Raw genomic sequence first — 16,400 nt, 5'->3', positions numbered from 1 at the left:
TTAATCACAGAGAGTTTTGTTAGCTACTGCAATACAATGTCTGAGAAAGAAAACTAGCCAAGCTGGAATTGGCGTAATCATCAATGCAGCTGAAAATCCCTCCACTGAGGGAGAGAAGTGTAAAGCCGGTCACAGTTAAGTTTTTGACCATTATGAGTATACCACCCAGATACTCGCACACCACTTCATGTAGGTGTACTTGATAGTGTGAATACACTTAGGTGGTAAAAATATAGCAAATTTAATATTGGCATGTGAGCTATGAGACACTCCATAAGAGTCTAAAGTCTGGCTAAGGGTTTTGTGTGCTTTTTCTATATTTATGCACTGTTTATTTAAGCTAAATGCTAAAGTGACAATGTTAATGTTATGCACATCTAATGTTTAGCATTTTAGGTCTGAGGAATTATTTTGGTGGATATTTTATCAAGGGGACAAGTAAAAATTTTAATCTATGGTGCTAGGTGAAAATTAGCGGATCACCAAAGTCAGTCTGAGTCATCCTTTGTAAGCCATGAGTTTGTGTCCAGGTCAAATGATCTTGCAGTGTAAGTAATAAATTATACCAAATTTGGCTGATCGTCATAATATCAGCAACATATTTGATCAGAAACCAGGAATAAAAGACAAAAGGAGGAACAGGAGAAGAGGCAGCAAAGGGAGTCTGGACCAGACTAAATTAAACATGAGGTTCATTTAGTCGAACCAGAGCATCTCTCCTGAGTCCTGTCTAACATGGGTCATCATGAATATCCACGGTTATTGTTCATTCTCAATCACCAGTGGAGGAGCTAAGTGGGGTTAAAGACAGTCACCCTCTAATAAAGCTTTGTAGGGCACGGAGCACTGGGAGCCAACAGCTGTCCAAACAAAGGGCTGTTTCCCACTCATCGTTACGCCGAGTGTCACTGTCACTGGCTACTCATATGCGTACCCAACGCATCATGAAACATTAATGTACCAAGCCTGAGCTACCAGTGAAGTCACATAGCGCTCCTGTTACTCAGACATACTCAAACCTATGTTTGAGATGGAAAACGTCGATATTACATGTAAATCTTCTAAGAGATATTTCAGGTGAAAGCCTGCAGTGAACCTGAAGGCATGGCTACTGAAACACAGCCAGGCTCCTTCCCTGTGTCTGCATCTTATCATACACAATTACCATCCAGTAGACGCTCCCCTGGTATCCTGTGGGTCTCCTCCATCACTTCTCTCCTTTCACATTGACTTACACACATTCACATTCTCCCTAAGATGTATATAAAGGTTTAGATATCAGCCACCATGAGGATGTGATTTTCCTCAAACAGCTTCGAGGGTATAAATTCTAAATTTGCTATAAATCCTGCCTCTGGCTGCCTTAAAGAACAGCTGACACACCTTAAAGGATTTCATCAGCTTTCAGTGGAGAATCCCACTGTGGTCTAAAATAAAGTTTTGGAGGTTAAAAAGTGATATATATTTCTGAAATTTTGATGAAAAATAATTACATTCATTCGCTCACAAATGTCAATATACTAAGGACTTCCGATGCCTCACAAATGTGTTTTAGTGTTGTACCTGTAGGTGTGACTGATACTCCTGCCTCAGTAATGTTACTTATGACATTTCTATAATTCTGCTACTTTTACACTGTCTTTTACAGTCATCCTTTTATGGAGTTGTGACAGCAAAGGCAAATTTTTAGCAGAAATTATACAGGACTAGCTTTAAGTGTTCTATTTCCTTTCCAGTCAAAAGAAAAGGAAAGTTTAAAAAAAAGAAAGCCAAAAAAACCAAAAATCATTTGGCAGGAATCCTGAAATCACATATTTATTGTCAGCACCCATTTTAGTGAATAGCTCATTTTCAAATCTATCAAACACCTTCGGGTTGTCCGTTCCTCTTTCTACAAACTCCCCTTTGGAAATAAAAAAAATAAATTAAGCTGACCTCATGATAAGAGGTTGAGAAGCACATGGAGATGTACAGTCATTAATTGTGTGTGTCTTCAACACACAGTCGCCACAAGTAATCCAATAATTTTCTGGAAATACATTATTTTCACGTTCCTGCCCATAATTCCACTCCTCCACCCAGCCCATTATTTTCATTTGCTTGAACATAATTTTTAATCAAGTTGGTTTCATATATTTTGATTTGTGTCCATACACATGAAGTGAAGATTTTCCACCCACCCACACATATATGTGTGACCACAGTTCAAGTCCTGTATGATATTTTATTTTTTTTCTTGATCAATAAAAAGTAGGTTAGGTTTATGCCATTAAAACTACTTGGCTAGCAGTTGCCAAGGTAATGCATGCCTGCAGAAACTCCCGACCATATATGCACCATATCCATGCAGACACAAAACATTTTCCCCACTGAATTAGTTTTAAAGTGCTGACTTTAAAGAAACAAAAACATTTGTGTTCCTGTACATGATCACTTTTGCCATGAGGCTGGGCTGGTGTGTTTGTGTTAGTGAGGCTGCTGCTTTACAACAGGCAGTGTGCATGCTGGAGATCTGGGCCAGGAACCAACCAGCAGCATCTAATGCAGAGCAGCTGTCTGTCTCCTGGGTTACACAAGCCTACTGTCTGCTGGCAACTATAAAGTGTACAGCTGGACCTACTTCAGCAAGTAGCGCGAACACACACACACACACACACACGCACACACATATGCATACACTGAACACACACATACATACTGACTCTAACCATCTCTCCTCTACTATGCCATCAGACCATAACTCAGCATCAGCCCTAATGCAAGTAGAATAATTCAGCACATTGTGGCACCCTTCCATCTCTGAAGGCAGCACTTGGGTAATAAAGAGGAAATAGCCAACAAGAGAAAAAACTTTTCCCAGTAAAACATAATTGGCAGCCAGGTGCATGCAGCAAAGAGCAGAATTAAGCTAGCCTGAAGTCTTGAATTATTGGATAGATGAAAAATAATTATAGTAGCTGCTTTGAAGAACAAATAATATTTTTGTGAACCTGATCCACACATTATCCATATGAGATTAGAATACAGCATTCAGCATGGTCACTATCACTGCCATGAAAACCTGTCAAAGCACCTCAAAAATCAAAGCAAAAATCAAAAATGTTGGTTGGCTTGAGCTGATTACACAGAATTTTCACACAAAAAAATTTTCACACAAACAAACCCCAAATATATAATAATGAATAATCAAAAGGGTATTTTCTAATGCCAGTAACCATTGCAATACCTGTGCATTTCCTAAAAATGACCAAAACAGGAAATAAATCTTTGGAAAAAGTTTGAATATATACTAATATAGAATGAGGCATGAGCTGAGAAAGTGTTTTTGAAGTTATAAAGTTGTCAGTCGCTGCCATTTCCTTTTCCAAATGGTCCTAATTAGGTAAGTCAAGCAGCCCATTCATTCTGCTCTTATTCAAACACCGGCTCAGTGCAGGTAAAAGAGGTAACTTACCTTGAAGAGAATGCTTGCAGCCTCTCCACCGATGAGCAGTCTAAGCAGTCTTGAAGAGAGCCTTATCAGCTAGCCCTGACAAATGTTCTCACCGGTCTGTATCTCTCAGAGCACTGACAGCTCTGTCATCTTCCCTCTTCTCTCTGTTCTCTTTGAGTGTTTACTCGAGTCTACCTAGAGAGCTGGCTGATGTTGAGCAGCCAGTGAGGAGAGAGAGCGAGAAAGAGAGAGGCAGGGTAAGGGAGGGAGAGAGTGAGTGAGTGAAAGAGAGAATTCCCTTTCTCTTAAACAGTAGACCCTCTGCGGTCAGACTCCACTCCCACCTACTGCTCTCTTAAATGCCCACCCCACCACCTCCACCTCACCCATTCACCCTCTCCACAGCATTGTGAAGGAGCTGAAACGGGACGCCTCAAGGCTAGAAGAAGAGAGAGAAAGAGAGTGAGACAGAGAGAGCGAGTAGGAGAGTGAAAATGGGGAGAAAAGGGGGTGGGGAGGTGGATAGAGGGGGGTGGGATGAGATGGGGTGGTGGTTGGACCATTAGCAGCAAATTGCAGCGGGCAAGCCAATGGAAAGCAAGATATGAGTGAATGCAGGGCCTGCATTAACATAGCATTAAAGGACTTGAAAGCAGGGAGTGAAAAAGGACCGCCAAAGGCTCCATTTGTGAGATTGATGAGCCTGGCCAAGAATGAATATACACTCAAATGATGTGCTGGACCAATGTTGAATGTATCATATTAAAAAAAAAAGTTCTGAAATTCTTGATTTGCTACTATTGCTGCTTTCTGGTTGCTTATACAAAAAAAAAAGCCTGATTGATCAAACCAAAGAATGGCAGCAGAAAATCACCAACATACAGCTGATAATTCAAGACTAGAAGCAGTTATCCATGTGTTGTTTAAATGCTCCAAGTAAAACATTGTTTTTGTAGATCTTTTTACACTTTCTGAAGTACACAAACACACGAAAATCAGAGGAATTACATTCCAGCCTGGGAAACTAGACCATCTGAGAGTCCTATAAATTCACAGACATGTACAAATATAAGTTTCACATCAATATGGGTCAATCCAGAGTGCTAACACAACTACATGTAGCATCTCTGGCTCATCCCACCACAACATGTGGCATGTTAATTAATTCAATGACTCCTATAAGAAAAACAAGTATACATCTTTACTATGATAAGCACAAACTGGGACTATGATGCTGCAGGCAATCAGTCCAGAGACCTGACAGTTTGAGGTTCCCACACAATATCTTAGCTGTTCCTAGGACTGCACTCTTCTGGACGGAGACCTCTAATGTTATGCCTGGTTCTACTTGAGCCACTCTTCCAGCTTTGAGGTTACAGCTCCTAATACTCCTGTTACCACTGAGACCACTTTCGATCTCGAGTTCTACATCTGCTCCAGTTGTTCCTTCAGTTGCTCTTCTCTATTTTCTTGTGCTTTTTCTTTTTGGTGTTGCTGTTTGATGGGATTGCCACATCAGTCACAACTATGCTCCTTGTCAACCACCACTATGTCTATTTGGTTGGCCAATAGTTGCTTGAATTCCTGGAACTTAAAGTAACACTGGACCATAGACTTGTCATTCTCAACTATCTTCGGCATTGTCTCCCAACAGGAGTTAAAGACTTCTAGTTCGTATGTGGTACAAATATTCCTGTACACTATGCCAGCCACTTGTTTTTGCCCCTCAGTGTTTGTGGTCCCAGCTTTCATTTTACATCCTGCTACTATGTGCTGGACTGTCTCCAGGGCACCTTTGCACAGTCTGCAACTTGGGTCTTATTAGCTGTGACAGAGTCCTGCCTCTATGGATCTGGTGCTTAAAGCCTGTTATTGTGCTACCATGATCAGAGCCTCTGTGCCATCCATTAGGCCGGCCTTTTCTAGTCACCAGTACGTTTTGTTGATGTCAGCCTCTTCCTTTATCTGTCAATGGTACATCCCATGTAGGGGCTTGATCTCTGTACTCCCTCTTTCATTTTTATTCATAGATTCTTAGGGTTCTGAACTTCATGGAAGACTCATTGTGAGGAGTTTTCAAGTCTTGAAATCAGTGGCTTCTGCCTTCTCCTGTAGCCAGCTTATTATTCCAGCTGGTTATCTGATGACCAGTAGGCCCTACGTATTGACAGCTCAGATTTTATTCCTACAGTTGAGCTTCTCAGAACCTGTCTTATCTTCTGGAGATATTTGGCTGTGGATGACCTTTTTGTATCTTCATCGTGGTTCCTGTTGAGGTGTGGGATACCTAGGTACTGTAGCTCTCCTGTATGTCCACTATTCTGCCTTCTGGCAATTGCTCCCCTTCAGTTTGGATCATCTTCTCTCTCTTTGCAACCATTAGGCCACACTTATCCAATCCGAATGACATCCCAATGGGATTGAGATCAATGCAGAATAACAGCGGGAACAGTGCATCACCTTGGTATATTCCACACTTGATAGTGACTTTTGCAGTTGCATTGGAGTTACCTCCAATGTTGTCTTCCATAGTCCCATTGAGTTCCTGATGAAGGTCATCAAAGCACTATTAGTCTTCTATAGTGCCAATTACACCAGTTATCGGCTTCCTTGTAGACAATCCAGGCAGTGTTCAGGTTGGTCTGCCTGGTCTTAGAGTCTTGGTGTCAACCAGTAGCTGTTGCTTTGACTCTCTGCTGTTATTTCCAGTGCCCTGCTAAGCTGCACTCATGAAGTGACTTATACGCATACTCAGCCTGGTTTCTGTGCTACCTGAGAGGAGTTTCCATGTTGTGGTGAGGCTGTTAATTGGCTGGTAGTTTGTTGGTGTCATACCCTTGTGGGTATCCTTCATGATCAGATTGTTCTGCCCTGTGTTAGTCAGTCCAGATGAGTATGTGCTGTTAGCAGCCTATTTATTTGTGTTCAGATGTTCATGGTGTGGTGTTAGCTGCTTCAGCTATTTGGTGTGGATCATGTTAAATCCTGGTGCAGTCCAGTTCTTCATTCCAGAGACTCGTTGTTGGATGTCTGCCTTTGTGATGTGTTTTTTTGTTCTGGGAGGTTCCTGTGGTCTGCTCTTAGGTCCACCAGCCACTTGGTGTTAAGACTGTGTGATGCCCATCTTTCTTCCAGATGTTCCTCCAATATTTCTCAGTTTCTGCTGTGGTTGGGTCTGCCCTTCTATTATTGTTCCCCTGCAGCTGAGAGTATATCCTGGATGGATGTTTGGAGAATAGGCCATTTATTCTTATTTATCCTCTCCTTCCCTGGTGTATCTCTTCAGCCTAGTGGCCAGAGCATTTTTTATTTGGCAGTTTTTTAGAGCCTCATTATGAACATCTTGCTGCACCTCCTATTCATCAGACTTCATCTCCTCAGGGGGCTTTCTCTACATCCATTCTTGATCGCATACCCAGTTATTTCTAGGATTATTGTGGCAGTTGCAGATATGAGCTCACATGTTTTAGTGATATTGGTAGTGGGGATGGTGAGTAGACCTGTGTTCATGTCTGCAAGCTTCTTGTTTGTAAGCAGGAGAAGTTGTGCCTTTGGTTGTGTGGCTACCTTGCATCTGGTCACAATCTTTATCCTCAGCCCTGCAGATCGATCTGTCATTACATCCATACTGCTCACTCCCATTGTGCTGTAGCCTCCAGATCTCCAGCTTCAATAGTACCTTCCTTCTGCTGATGTTATAGCACTGAGCTACAAGGTTATGACTGCCAAGTGGAAACCTGACGTACTGAATCAAACAGTAGTGCTGGTAACCATCCCTCTAGAGTTTGCTTTGGGTACCAACCATATAAGGGGATGCAATTACCAGCTGCTGTGCTCTAAACAATTTGATGTAAACAGGCAGAGACACCTGAAATAAACAGAAGAACAAGGAGCACAGGAGGATCCTGCTCCACTTAGTTCAGATTCCATGGGACCTGTGACTTCAAGACTAAGAGAAAAATTCTTCCATGAGAATAAGTGTGGAGGTGGTTGTGAGACTCATCAAATCAAAATGTCACCCCCCCCCCCCCCCCCCCCCAGACTGATTGTTAAAGCCTTTGCTGGTGGTGCTGGGTTGGGTTCTGTTCTGTGCTTAACCTCTTTACATCCACCAGGCCACTGGCAACATATCTAGGATTGGGTTAGGGTTGGGTTTGCTAAATAGGCAGATTTCCTAGAAAATGAAACTAGAAGATGCTATCTTTAAAGTGAAGTCTCATAGGTGCATGTTGGTGTTCCAGTCTTTCTGTTCAGGCCATTTCAGATAGGTGGAAATTCTATAAAAAAAAAAAAGTGGTGGATGTGAACTTAAATAAAGCCATAATCCAAACCTAGGTTGGGATGACCTTGTGGATGTATCATAATACAGAAAGTCAGTAAAACTGGAATTTCTTGAGCTAAATGACTGTGTAGTTTCTAACTTTTTAAACGCCCCTTGGGAAATACGCAATTTTACTCTCAAATGCCTTAAACATTGACAAAGATTGCTGGTATGTAAGTGACAATCTATTCTAAACATCGGTGGAGAGTACATGCTGAGGTTTACATCCAGAGTTTTTCTCTTCAGGGGAAATGATCCTTGTCTTGCTGCTGAGAGCCTGTAGCCAGTCAGGCAGAAAACATCTCCTCTAATCCTGTATAAAGCACAATGGCACACATGTAGCACAGCTATAGGGTGATAAAAAGCAAAATTCAATGAGTTGAGGGGCCCTAAATTTTCATTCTCATCCCTGCTCCCCAGGGAGAGGAGGGAAATCTACACAGTCTGGGAGATAAAGATTTTTTTAATGACTTCTTGCTGTAATGATATCATTTAGATGAGAGAACTGGCTGAAAGCTTGGCTATGTATAGCACCTGTTTTAAATGACTGTAAATGTAGAATCCCTGCGTCTCTCCATCTGTTCCTGTTCTCACCTTCCTGTTGCACTCACTCTCTCCCTCTCCCTCCTTCACAGCCCCGACAGGCTTCGCAGAGAATTGCTGTGGGAGTTCTCCACCTCCCTGTTTGCAAAGGCGTACCTGTTCACCGACTTTCAGAACAAGTGAACTGAGCGGGTTTGATTTCCCAGATGACACCCTGTACGTGCATGCTTGCTTGTCATCCAATTTCAAACCAGACGTCTGCTTGAGGGAGCCCATTTTATTTCCATTAGAACACAACAAGATTCGGTTTTATCAGCTGTCTTTAAACATATACACAGCAGTAAAAGTGCTACAATAACTAAGCATAAAGCGAGAACAGCTACCTGGACAGAATGTTACTACATAAGGCAAGAAACATCACAAGGGGCTATAAAGGGACAGGCTATTTTCAAAAACTGGTTCCTGCCACATAACTGACATAAAATTTCATTTATGAGCTAAAAAGTGCAATGAAATCAGTTAAAAACCAATACACAATAATAAGATTTTGGTGGTCTTCACAATCCTCACTGCAGGAAAATTTCATCTAAAAGGAAAAGTGAGGCAAAGGTTGCCTAGGGCACGTATAATAAGGTCTTCTTGCCACTATATAATTGGTGGTGTCTAACTTGAAGGAAGGAAAAGGGACTCTGTGGGAAGTGAGACACATTCTGTCAATGACAGTGAGACCTAATTATACGATTGCAGCCCCTGCAGCCATGGTGCATGTCAAAGCGGGCAGCAATAAGGCAGTCGATGGGAAGACACACCACCTGCCGTTGGTGTGTGTGAGCTTCCAGGTGACCTGGAAAGACCTGTTTACCTCATTAAAAATGAATCACAAGGTAATAAGGGCCCTGCTCTCCATTCCTCCCTCCCAATGTCTGTCCTTCATCCATTATGCAACAGTGAGGTGGGATAGTGTGGGTTAAGTCCTCAGGGAGGGTCACTTGGATGGACACCTAGTCTGCCCCCTCCTCCACAAGCTACTGAAACCCCCTCTATGATTCAATAATGAGAGAATAACACAGCAATGGGGAGTATAATGTTGGTGATGAGCACTGGGGGACAGAGTCCAGGTAGCAGCAGCCATCAGCAGCCTAAGCTTGTGGCCACAGCAAGTTAAACAAGGGAGAAACACCCTATTAGCAGCACTCTATAATTCATAATGCAGGGAACAGATGGAGTATAAGGCACAGAGAAACCAGGTGTTGCTTTTTGGCTGCTTTTTAGACAGCTATCTGTATCAGAGCATATTTGTGATAAAAACAGCTTTAATCTAAGAGAGACTGTAGTGTGAATTAGAGGTGAAGAGTAATAGAGTTAAGGTTTCTAGATCTCTGTCTGACTGAAAACACACGATGGGACTGAGGTGGGAGGAATAGCAGACCATGATATGAAAAATCCCTAATTCTATATAGACACCAGAAAGAAAAACTTTAAGTATGAAATGTGTTTTTTGTTTTAGTAATGTACCCACAAAGAATTGAAATACATATACATATACATATACATATACTTTTAAGAGCTTAGCACATTAACACAACACAAAATGAATAATATAAACATTCACCCCATACAGTTGTTATAAAAGGGGAAAATGAGCTATAGAGACCAAAAGTGATTTCTGTCCCAGAATATAAACATGCTCATTTCTGCTCTGAAGTCATTTTTACAAAGTCTTTACTGGAACTAACTCACTCAAGTGGTCGCTCAAGGAATTGCGTTTTTTGGCAACTTAGATAATATGTCTATTCGTTGCACCTACCAACTCCTGAATAATCTTAGCAAACACATTGAAGGCAGCAGAATAAAACTTTCCTGGCTGCCTCTAAAGTGATAAAAATACACCAACCACCACCTTTATAGCTCAGTCACCTTCATAGTGAGCAGTATGGTTAGCAAGCTGCATTCATAAACTGTAAGGGTGTAGCACACAATCACTCATGTTGGTAAATTAGTACAGGGCTAAAAAAAAAAATACTACAAGGTGGGAGGTGAGGCCTAGCAAACAGCAATCAGTTTGTGTCTTGGCATCTGTACAGTATATGAACATGGCTACACTCCTAACTCCAGGATCCACAAAAAAAAGGAAGGGGGCAAAGTGTTATGATGGGGAAAACTGTCCAGAGGAGGCAACATTATTTTTGTCAATTCAGTTCAATTCAGTTCACCATATAAAGTGTGATCCAGCCCTTTTTATCAATAAGTAAGGTTTTAATCTCAAAAGAAAAGGGTGTCTGTCTCCCAAATCCAAACTGGGAGCTGGTTCCACAGAAGAGGGGCCTGAAAGCTGAAGGCTCTGCCTCCCATTCTACTTTTAAATAGGAACCACAAGTAAGCCAACAGTCTGAGAACAAAGTGCTCTATTAGGGTGATACGGTACCGTGAGATCTTTAAGATAAGATGATGCCTGATTATTCAAGGCCTTGTATCTAAAAGGAAGGATTTTAAATTCAATGCTGGATATCACAGGGAGCCAATGAAGAGAAGCCAATATGGGAGAAATATGCTCTCTTTTTCTAGTCCCTGTCAGTACTCTAGCTGCAGCATTTTGGATCAGCTGAAGGCTTTTCAGGGAGCTGATAATAATGAACAACAATAGTCCAGCCTAAAAGTAATGAATGCATGAACTAGTTTTTCAGCATCAACGAGACCAGATGTTTCTCATTTTTGAGATATTACACAAATGCATGAAAGCAGTTATAAGCAATTTGTTTAATACAAAGGCATATCCCGGTCAAAAATTACTCCAAGTTGGACTTCTTAACATGGTAAACAATGGGGATTGATTTGCCTTTGCAGTCAGCCTAGAGGACCTGCAGTTTTCTCCACTTCCACATTTACTTTATCTTTCAGCCTTGCAGGTTGCCCCCTCGGTAAAAACCAGCCGTCTTAAAACTTTTTTGGCTAACAATTAGAAAAAGATTGTCAAGAGACAAATTGTTCCACTAGCCCTCTTCAAAACAAATTCGTAAAACCATTACCTACTTTGTTACAAAATAAATAACAGTGTTATACTGTAGGTGTTTCCATATTCTTTCAGTCTTTAGGCTAAGCAAGTGTAGACATACAGTGCTGTAAAGAAATATTTGCCCCCTTTCTGTTTTATTTCCTTTTTTTCTTTTTTTCTTTTTTGTGCATATTTTGTCACATGTTTCAGATCATCAAACCCAAGTAAATACAAAATATGCTAATTTTATTTATTAAAGGAAAACACTATCAAAATCTACCTGGAGTGGTGAAAAAGTAAACCTAAAAATTGTTTGCATTTGCAATCAATGTTTATGAGTCTTTCACATCACTGGAGAGGAATTTAAATTTTGCAGAATTTAAAAAAATTGAGCCACAGTGGAGGGTTTTTGAACATGAACAGCCTATTTAAAGTCTTGCCAAAGCATTTTATTAATGGAGCTGTTCAGAGATGGACTTTTCTGGTGTCCATCCAACTCAAACATTTCACCTGGTAAAATAAAGGTTTAAAAAAAAAAACAAAAGAAGCTTCAGGGCACAAACTGATTACCAGACATGTGCCATATAGTAGAGAGCAGAATTCATGGTTCCATAAATCACAGGAAGTCATCCAGATCCTGAAGCAGCCCCAGATCACCACACAACCACCACTATGTTTGACTTTTGATATGTTCTTTTTATGAAATGCTGTGTTAGTTTTACGCTATATGTAACAAGCTACAAACCTTCCAAAAAGTCTTGTCAGTCCACAGAATATTTTCCCAAAAGTTTGGGGGATCATCAAGATGTTTTTTGGTAGATGTGAGACGAGCCTTTGTATTCTTTTTGGTCAGCAGCAGTGTTTGCCTTGGAGCTCTCCCATGGATGCTATTTTTGCCCAGTCTCTTTCTTATTGTTAAATCATGAACTCTGACCTTAACTGAAGCAAGTGAGGCCTGCAGTTCTTCAGAAGTTGTTCTGGGTTCTTTTCTGACCTCCTGGTTGAGTTGTCAGTGCACACTTGGACTAATTTTGGCAGGCCGGCCGCTCCTAGGAAAGTTCACCACTGTTCCAAGTTTTCTCCATTTGTGGATGATGACTCTCACCATGGTTTTCTGGAGTCCCAAAGCCTTAGAATGATAGATGTCAATCTTTCTCATCTTTGTTTCTCATCTGTTCTTGAGTTTCTTTAGATTGTGGCATAATGTGTTGCTTTTTGAGATCTTTAGCCTACTTCTTTTTGTCAGACTGGTTGTATTTAAGCGACTTCTTGATTCAACGGGTCTGGCAGTAATTAGGCCTGGGTATGGCTAGTGAAACTGAACTCAGCTTTCCAAAACATGTGGTTAATCACAGTTAATTCATGACTTAAGGACTTTTCCCCACAGAGCCAGGTAGCTTTGGATAGGCTTTTTCCCTTAATAATTGAAATCATCATTTAAAAACTGTATTTTGTACTTACTTATTTTGTACTTTGTCTGATATTCAAATTTTTTGATGATATGAAACATGTAAGTGTGACAAATATACAAAAGAAAAAACAGAAATCAGGAAAGGGGCAAGAAACCAAACAAATAAACATAGTAGATGACGTACATTAGAAGCTTTTTATGTATAATGTTTTACTTGTCAGATGATACAAAGAACACCTCAAAAAGACCACACACAGTCACAAGTGCTGCATTCATCTGTACAAACGACCAGTAAATGACACTAATACAGAGTCAGGGCCTTGTATCTGTGCTCTGGCCCTTGACCTCAGACCCTATAATCCTTCTCACCCAACTTTTGTGTTGTTACAGTTGGCACTTTGTATCTCCATGCTCGTCAGCTGCTTCAGCAAAGTTGACAGTGCACATCTGACACTTGAGCTCTCAGGATCTACACAACACACATAAGATCTAAAATGTTCCAAGATGACGCAGAATGTTAACAACCCTTTCAGCACTGTCTCGCACATGTTGCTCAATAAATACTAAGCCCTGAAATATTCCACTCTTGAACAAATATATGTTGTCCGGGTATATGATAAATGGCCCATTTTAACCACTGAACACCACCATTCTATAAACAAACAGAAGATGTCAAGGACAGCAAACCATTTCCTCCTCACTGGCTGCCCACAAAAGACTCTGGGCTTTAGAGCGCATGAGAATTTTACCACAAGGGAGCCAGCTAAGCTACAGGAACACAAGGTTAAATGCTAAGCTGCTCCATATACTTTGATTCCAAGGAGAAACTATTTTGACAGGAATTAATAACCGGTGGTTTGGATAGCGGAACTGGCAGCTAGTATAGTTGAATGAACATAGTTATCCTGTCTATTTCCACACAGCAGAGGAGGAGAATGTGTCTAGTATGAGCTGGGGGACCCTTGTGGGTGAAATGACCCCTATGAGACCTGACCTCACTCAGTAGTAATGGGGCAGAAAGCAATGCCACAAGGACACCCAAGTGAGTCCAAGTTACAAGAGTCCCATCTTTCAGCTTGTCCTTTCCTGTATGGGGTTACACAAGACCAAGACGACTCAAAACAGAAGGTGGAATGTGGGGCACCACTTCCCACCTTGACAGATAATAAACAGATGTTGCTCCCAAATTATGGTGCTGTAAGGGTGACTTACAAGCTAATAATGACAGTTCAAATTAAGGCACACAAGAAATTCAATTTATGGAAAAGTAAATAAAAAATTGATGAAAGAAAAAAATAGCATTTAAACATAAATCATTGAAATAAATGATTAAATAGATAATAAAAAAAATTATAAATACCTCCAGCATAAATATCTTACCATAAGCTGCACGTACCTGAGGCCTTAGAAACTGCCAAGTAAAGACTCACAGCCTTGGCTAACTGCTTGAAGAGGTATATCAAATATATCAGAGATATAGAAGCCAGGAGAATAAGCCAGATGTTCTCCACTGAACCATCCAAGGTGCACTCTCAGTGGCAGGGGAGCATTATAAGAACAGCCCCACCAAGGCTGGAGACAGTAATACTGGAAGAGCATATGGGAAAAGGATGCAACACATAACAATAATGCTCAGTGGCTAGTGGATCTAAGAGCAGATCACAGCAGTAACACCAGAAGAGCCCACACCAGCTAGTGGTAAATAGAGCAGTCACTCAAGACTATAACACCAGACTGACCAATCTGTGCACCACCTGGATTGACTACAAGAAAGCCTATGATTTAATTTCTCATACGTGTATCCTGGAATGCCTAGAACTGTACACGATCAACAGGACCTTAAGAGCTTCATCAGGAATTCAATACGGAGGTAGAAAACAACATTAGGCCTGAACCCCTCATTAAAAATCTGGCTATGGATAACACAGTCAGCAAGATTGCAGGCAAATGCAGGACTCAGAGGAGAAACTACTAAATAATCACAGGGCTTCACTGGAGCCAGAAATCCATAATCTAGGAAGAAACTAGTAACAAACAGAGCACACAGCTGAAGGGGGAACATAGACAAAGATACGACAAAGAACAGAGAACTCAGATGATATATACACAAGAGGTAATCAGGGAGATAAGACACACCAGGGAGCACAGCTGAAACTAATCACTGAAAACAAGACAAGGGAAGCAAAACTGAACACAAAGCACACAATTCAAAGGACTGACAAAGTAAAACAGAAATGCAGACTTGACACAACACAGGGAGGCAGGCACACTGAGAAATACAACAAAAACAGACATTGATTCACTGATCCACACCATTAGGAATGTCATTCGGACTGGAGAAGTGTAGTCGGATGGTAACAAAAAGAGGGAGGGTCATCAGAACTAAGGTGATTGCACTACCAGAAGGCAACATCGCAGACATTGAGGATTGCTACAAGTACCTTGGAATCCCACAGGCAAATGGGAGCCATGAAGCGGCCACTAGGAAAGCTGCAGCTGCCAAATACCTGCAGAGAATAAGGCAAGTCCTGAGGAGTCAGCTGAATGGAAAGAACAGGTTCCAGGCAATCAACATCTATAACTGCTCATCATCAGATACCCTGCTGGGATAATCACCAGGTCAAAGGAGGAGATAGAAGCCACTGATATCAAGATAAAAAAAAAAGCTCCTTACAATGTATGGAGGGTTTCACCCCAAATCCAGCACTGGCATTTACAGTATGCTAAACAAAAGGAGGGAGGACTAGTGAGTGTCAGAACTGTAACTATCATGGAATGGCAGGTTCCTGCATAGCATGTACCACTTGCAGATAGAAGAAGTGGCTGATATTAAAAAATCCTACCAATGGCTGGACAAAGCTGGGCTGAAAGACAACACAGAAACACTAATCATGGCAGTACAGGAACAAGCTCCTACATAGGCAAGACCCCAGGTGCAGACTGTGCAGAGATCCCTCTGAGATAATCCAGCACATAACAGCAGGTTGCAAGATACTAGCAAGCAGGGCGTACATGGAATGCCATAATCAATGCATAGTATGCATAGTATCCAGGAACATATGTGCCGAGTATGGCCTGGAAGTCCAAAGGTCAAAATGCTATACACCCCCAAGGGTGGTTGAGAATGACCGAGCTAAGATCCTGTGGGACTTCCAGATATAGACAAACAAACTGGTGATAGCTAAACAACCTGACTTAGTAGTGGTGGATAAGCAAAGGAAGAAAATTACCATAAATTTCCTTTTCTCCAAAACATTTCCCCCAAAACAGCGCATGCTAAAAGTGGTCTGACTCACCAGTGTTTTGCTACAGCAGCTCACCATGTTTTCATGGCTGTGTATTTTGTTTCACTCCTTGATCTCCTAAATTCTAACTTGAAATATCTAATTACTGAAATAAAATCCATTATTTATATAAACTCTGGAGTGGGTTTTATGTAATGTTGCACCCACAGGCTGGGTCATAACATAAATGAGGGCATGATCAGATCTTTTAGACTCTGTGGCATTGTACCTCATAGTTTTTCAGTTGGATTTCTTGAAAACACACCTTATATGTAAGTGAAGTTATATATCAGTTTGTGCAGCCTGTTTCTGTAATTGGATGCATGTCATGTATTTTCTATTCTAAATGCTGCCACTGAGGCATCTTGCTAACGGTTGTGTTTTTATCTATTTGTTTTAGTTTTTTGAGTTGAGGT

At 41.1% G+C, this 16,400-nt stretch overlaps 1 protein-coding gene across 3 annotated transcripts in view; it reads right to left on the bottom strand.

The window, feature by feature from the left end:
- Positions 1 to 3,864, bottom strand: part of tncb (tenascin Cb) — a 68,095-nt gene extending 64,231 nt beyond the window's left edge. Inside the window, exon 1 of one of the 3 annotated variants that reach the window (XM_030723802.1) lies at positions 3,455 to 3,864. The gene's annotated coding sequence lies outside the window, so the exon portion shown is untranslated. The remainder of the gene's footprint in view (positions 1 to 3,454) is intronic. The other 2 variants (XM_030723804.1, XM_030723803.1) reach the window with 2 other exon arrangements.
- Positions 3,865 to 16,400: the final 12,536 nt, after the last annotated feature.

The sequence above is a fragment of the Archocentrus centrarchus genome, unplaced genomic scaffold, assembly GCF_007364275.1.
Source record: "Archocentrus centrarchus isolate MPI-CPG fArcCen1 unplaced genomic scaffold, fArcCen1 scaffold_27_ctg1, whole genome shotgun sequence".
Taxonomy (NCBI): domain Eukaryota; kingdom Metazoa; phylum Chordata; class Actinopteri; order Cichliformes; family Cichlidae; genus Archocentrus; species Archocentrus centrarchus.
The sequence above is the reverse complement of the archived record's forward strand: the minus strand, read 5'-3'. Positions and strand labels throughout refer to the sequence as shown.